The sequence below is a fragment of the Crocuta crocuta genome, unplaced genomic scaffold (assembly GCF_008692635.1).
Source record: "Crocuta crocuta isolate KB4526 unplaced genomic scaffold, BGI_CrCroc_1.0 scaffold1012, whole genome shotgun sequence".
NCBI lineage: Eukaryota > Metazoa > Chordata > Mammalia > Carnivora > Hyaenidae > Crocuta > Crocuta crocuta.
The window spans coordinates 272908-278995 of record NW_027530844.1 but is presented as its reverse complement, the minus strand read 5'-3'; the positions used below and the strand labels follow the sequence as shown (position 1 = coordinate 278995).

At 33.2% G+C, this 6088-nt stretch overlaps 1 protein-coding gene across 1 annotated transcript in view; it reads right to left on the bottom strand.

Moving 5' to 3' along the window:
• Nucleotides 1-6088, bottom strand: part of OPHN1 (oligophrenin 1) — a 404963-nt gene that overhangs the window by 147183 nt on the left and 251692 nt on the right. The gene's annotated exons all lie outside the window — the stretch shown is intronic.

Below are 6088 nucleotides of genomic sequence, written 5' to 3'. Positions count from 1 at the left end.
AAAAGCCAACGACAACAGGAAATAAAAACAAGGTCATCAGGATTAACTGTAGCCTCTGACACATATGGTTACAGCAAACACACACACAGGCTAAACTCTAGCCAGATAAACAAAACCTCACAGGATAGGCTTATTCACCTCAGTTCCTTTTATCATTACATCGTGTCTGCCTTACAACAAAAATTGTAAGACATCCTAAAAGACAAAAAGAACCACCCACAGTTTAAAGAGACATAGCAAGCATCAGAACCTGACCCAGATATGGCAGACATGTTGGAATTATCAGATTGAGAATACTAAAGAAGTATGATTAGTATCTTATGGACTGTAATGGGTAAAGAGGACAACATAAAAAAGGAGATAAACTAGGTAAGCAGAGAGATAAAAGGTTTAAGAACCAAAAGGAAATTCTAGAAATCAAAAACACTATAACATAAATAAAGAATTCCCTTAATGAGCTCATCTATGAACTGGACACAGTTGAGGAAATAATCAGTGACTCTGAAAAAATGCCAATAGAAAATCTGAAAAGAAAAGAGGAGAAGAAGAAAAAGACAGAATATCTGAGAACTGTAACGTAATAACAAAAGGTGTAACATATATGTAGGGGGAATATCAGAAGAAAGAAAAAAGAAACAGCAGAAATATCTGAAGCAATATTGATTGGGAATTTCCCCAAACCAATAATGAACATTAAAGTAAAGATCCAGGAAGCTCAGAAAACACCAAGCAGGTTATACATCAAAACAATCCACTCTTAGGTATATCATATTCAACTAAACAAAATCAAAGGCAAAGAAAATATCATGAAAGAAGCCAGTAGGAAAACAAAACCAAAAACAAAAATGACCTTGCCAAAGGAAGGGCAAGAAGAACTATATCATATTTATCTTTCAAAAACCATACAAACAAGAAAAGAATGGAGTGAAATATTTAAAGTATTCAAATAAAAGACCAGCCTGAATTCTGTACCCAGTAAAATTATCTTTCAAAATTGAAGGAGAAATAAAGACTTTTTCAGATAAACAAACATAGAGTAACTCTGTCAACAGTAGACCTACCTTGTAAGCGACATTACAAGAAGTTCTTATCAAGAAAGTTGAGGTCAAAAACTCAGATTTACATAAAGAAAGAGCATTAGAGGAGGAATTAATGATGGTAAATAAAACTTTGTATTTGACTTAATCTTTATTGGTCTAACAGGTACAAGTTCAAAATAATATAAACAATGTATCCAGTGATTATAGCTTGTAAAAAAGTGAAATGAATGATAATAGTGTTATAGATGATTGGAGACAGTAACTAAGAATAATATTTTATTATAAGGTGTACTGGCACTATTTGTGTAGTAATATAGTGCTATTTGAGAGAGGATCTGGATAACTTTTGAATGTATATTACAAATACAAGGGCAACCACTAAAAACGTTTTTTTAAAAAAGTATAATTGATATGCTAACAGAAGAGAAATCATACAAACTACTCAGGTAAACCCAAGGAAAGAAGAAAAAGAGTGGGAGACAAAAAAGAAGCAAATAAGAAGGACAATGAATAGAAAACAGTAACAAATAGAGTAGATACTAATCCAGCTATATTAGTAATAACCTTAAATGTCAGCGGTATAAATATGTTAATTACAAGATACAGACTATCAAAAGTGTATTAAAAAAATAGACTCAATGATATATTGTCTACAAGAAACCCACTTTAAAGACACACATAGATTAAAAATGAAGCAATAGAGATAGGTATGTCATACTAACAATAATCGAAAAAAAGCTGGAGTAGCTCTATTCATTTCAAACCACACAGACTTCAGATCAAGAAAAATTGTAAGGGATAAAAAGGATTAATTCTCAAGGAAGACTGAACAATTCTAAATAGGTATGCATCCAACAACAAAGCATCCAAATATATGAGGCAAAAACTGATAAAACTGCAAGGGGATTAATCCACTATTATTGCTAAAGACTTCAACACACTTCCATCAGACAATGCAATACGCAGAAGGTCAGAAAGTATATAATTGAACTAGATAAAACCACTGATCATTCGGATCTAATAGACATTTGTAGACTACCTCATCTAACAACAGCAGGATACACATTCTTCTCAAGTTCATATGGAACATTTACCAAGACAGACGACATTTTGAGCCATAAAACACATATGAACATATTTAGAACAGAAATCACACAAAATATGCTCTCAGAATATGAAATTAAATTAGATATCAATAACAGTAGGATATCTGAAAAATCCACAAATACATGGAGATTAAACAACACACTTCCAAGTTATTTAGATGAGTCAAAAATAATTCTCAAGAGAAATTTTTAAATATTTCAAGCTAAAGGAAAATAAAAATATAAGTTATAAAAATCTGTGGGGTGTAACAAAAGCAATGCTTTAAAGGAAATGTATAGGACTGAATGCATATATTAAACAGGAGGGATGAGCTAAAATGAATAACCTCAACTTCCACCTTATTAAACTACAAAAAGAACCCCAAAGGAAGCAGAAGTAAAGAAATAATAAAAGTTAGAGCAAAAATCTGTGAAATTGAAATAGGAGTGACACCGGGGTGGCTCAGTCAGTTAAGCATCTGACTTCGGCTCAGGTCATGATCTCATGGTTCATGGCTTCAAGCCCCACGTCAGGCACTGTGCTGACAGCTCAAAGCCTGGAGCATGTTTCAGATTCTTTTTCCCTCTCTCTCTGCCTCTACTCAGTTCATGCTCTGTCTCTCAAAAATAAATAAGTGTTTAAAAAAGAAATAGGAAATCAATTTAGAAAATCAATAAAACCAAAAGATGGTTCTATGAAAAGATAAAAAATTGATAAACATTTAACCAGGTTAATTAAGAAAAAAAGAGAAGACATAAATTACTAATATCAGAAGAGAGATAATCACTACTGATCCTGTGGACATTGAAAGAAAAATTGAGAAGTATTATAATTAGTTCTATGCCTATAAATGTGATAACCTTGGTGAATGAAATCTACCAAAATACAAACATAAAGAAATAAACAATCTGCATAGATTGGTAGCTATTAAAAAACTGAGCCAGAAATGAACTACATGCTAAAACAGAAAGCACCAGGCCCAGAGGGATTCACTGGTAAATCTGACTAAACATTAAAGGAAAAAAATAGGCCATTCTTATAGAATGTCTTCCAAAAAATAGAAGCCAAGTAATATTTCCTAATTCATTCTCTGAGGCCAGCATTACTTGAATACCAAAACCACAAAAGGCATTATGATGCAGGAAAACTACAGACGAAATATCTCTCATGAATATGCAAAATCCTGAATAAAATATTAGCAAATAGAACACAACATAGTATAATACCCATGACCAAGTGGGATTAATTCCAAATATGTAAGGCTGATTCAATTTTCAAAAATCAATTACTGTAATTAATTACATCAATAGGCTAGCTCTTCTTTAGAATAAGCATATGATTGTATCAATATATGCAGGAAAAAGCATTTGAAAAATGCAGTACTCATTTTCAATAAAAGCTGTCAAGAAACTAGTGATAGAAGAGAACTCAACTTGATAAAGAGCATCTACAAGAAACAGAAAGCTAATGTATATTTAATAGTGAAAGATAGAATGCGTTTCTACTAAAATCAGGAACAAAGCAAAGATGTCCTCTCTCACCACTCCTATTCAACATCAAAATGGAAATCTTGATTAATAAAAAAAGAAAAGGGAGTATAAGGTATACAGTTTGGGAAGGAAAAATGAAATTGCTTTTGCTGCAGATATAATGATTGTCTATGCAAAACATCTCAAACAATCAACAAGAACAACAAAAGTCCAGGGAAGAGAGAAGATGGTAAAGGAGCATGGAGACCCTCACCTTGTCTCATCCCTGAAACGCAGCTAGATCAGCACTAACCCATTTTGTACACCTTGGAAATTGATCTGAGGATTCAACAGCTATTTAAAATTTTTTAATTGTAAAATTTTTTCTTACCTGTTTTCTTTTCTTTCCCTTTTTTCTCTATTCTATCAAGCTTATTACAACAAGCAGAACAAAACACATCAAGGATTTAGCTTCATTTATTTGTTTTTTAAATTGGTTTTTAATTTTTCAATTTTAATTTTATTAATGTTTTTCTTCCTCCAAAATGACAAAATGATGGAATTTTCTCCCCCCCCAAGAAAACAGGAAAAAGAGATCCAGGATCTTAATCACACAGATATAAGCAAGATGTCTGAATCAGAATTTCGAAACATGATAATAATACTAGCTGGGGATGTAAAAAGACCTTTCTGTGAGGATAAAAGAAATTATAATCAAGTGAAGACAAAATTGAAAATGCTGTAACTGATATGCAATCTCGAATGGATACCACAATGGCAAGAATGGATGAGGCAGAACAGAGAATTAGCGATAGAGAAGACAATTATGGAGAATAATGACGCAGAAAAAAAAAAAAGAGGGAAACATAGGCAAAAGAGCACGATACAAGACTTAGAGAACTCAGTGACCTATTAAAAATGAATAACATCCGAATCAAAGAAGTCCCAGAAGATGAAGAGAGAGAAAGAAGGGCAGAACGTTTATGTGACCAAATTATAGCAGAAAATTTTCCTCATCTGGGGAAGGACACAGACATCAAAATCCAAGAGGCACAGAGAACTCCCATTAGATTCAACAAAAACTGACCATCACCAAGGCATATCATAGTCGAACTCACAAACTACACAGAATCCTGATAGTAGCAAGGGGCAAAAAATCTAAAACTTACAAGGGAAGACATATCAGGTTCACAGCAGACCTGTCCACAGAAATATGGCAGGCCACAAAGGAGTGGCAGGATATACTCAACGTGCTGAATCAGAAAAATAAGCAGCTAAGAATTCTTTATCCAGTGAGGCTGACATTCAAAATAGAAGGAGAGATAAAAGAGTTTCCCAGACTAACAAAAACTATCCCTGAAAGAAATTTTTAGGGGGACTCTTTGAGTGGAGAAAAGATGAAACAAAACAAACAAAAAAGAACAAAAGCAACAAAGACTAGTAAGAATCAGAAAACATAACCAGAAACATCAACTCTACAGGCAACACAATGGCACTAAATTAATATCATTCAGTATTCACTCTAGAAGTCAATGGAATAAATGCTCCAAACAAAAGACATAGGCTATCAGAATGGAAAAGAAAACAGGACCCATTTATATGCTGCTTATAAAAGACCCATTTTAGACTTAAAAGCAGCTGCACATTGAACGTAAGGGGATGGAAAATCATCTATCAGGCTAATGGTCCTCAAAATAAAGCTGGAGTGGAAGTACTTATATCAGACAAACAAGATTTTAAAATAAAGACTGTAAAAAGAGATGAAGAAGGGCACTATATCATAAGGAAGCAGTCTGTCCATCAAGAAGATCTGACAATGTAAATATTTTGCTTCTAACGTGAGAACACCCAAATATATAAATCAATTAATCACAAGCATAAAGAAATTCATTGGCACTAATACCATAATAGTAAGGTGCTTCAACACCCCATTTACAGCAATGGACAGATCATCTAAGCAGAAAATCAACAAGGAAATAACAGCTTTAAATGACACACTGGACCAGAGGGACTTAACACATATATTCAGAACATTTCATCCTATAGCTGAAGAGTACACATTCTTCTGAAGTGCATGTGGAACATTCCCTAGAATAGATCACATACTGGGACACAAATCACATACCTGGGACAAGTACAAAATGATCGAGATCATATCATGCATATTTTCAGACCACAGCACCATGAAATTTGAAATCAAACACAAGAAAAACTTTGTAAAGACAATGATACTTGGAAATTAAAGGACACCCTACTGAAGAATGAATGGATTAACCAATTAATTAAGGAGGAAATTAAAAAGTACATGGAAGCCAATAAAATGAAAACACAACAGCCTAAAACTTCTTGGATATAGCAAAGGTGGTCATAAGAGGGAAGTATATAGCAATCCAGGTCTTACTAAACAAGAGAGAAAGGTCTCAAACACACAAACTAAAAGAGTTGGAAAAAGAATAGCAAATAATATTCCAAACCAGCAGAAAAAGGGAAATA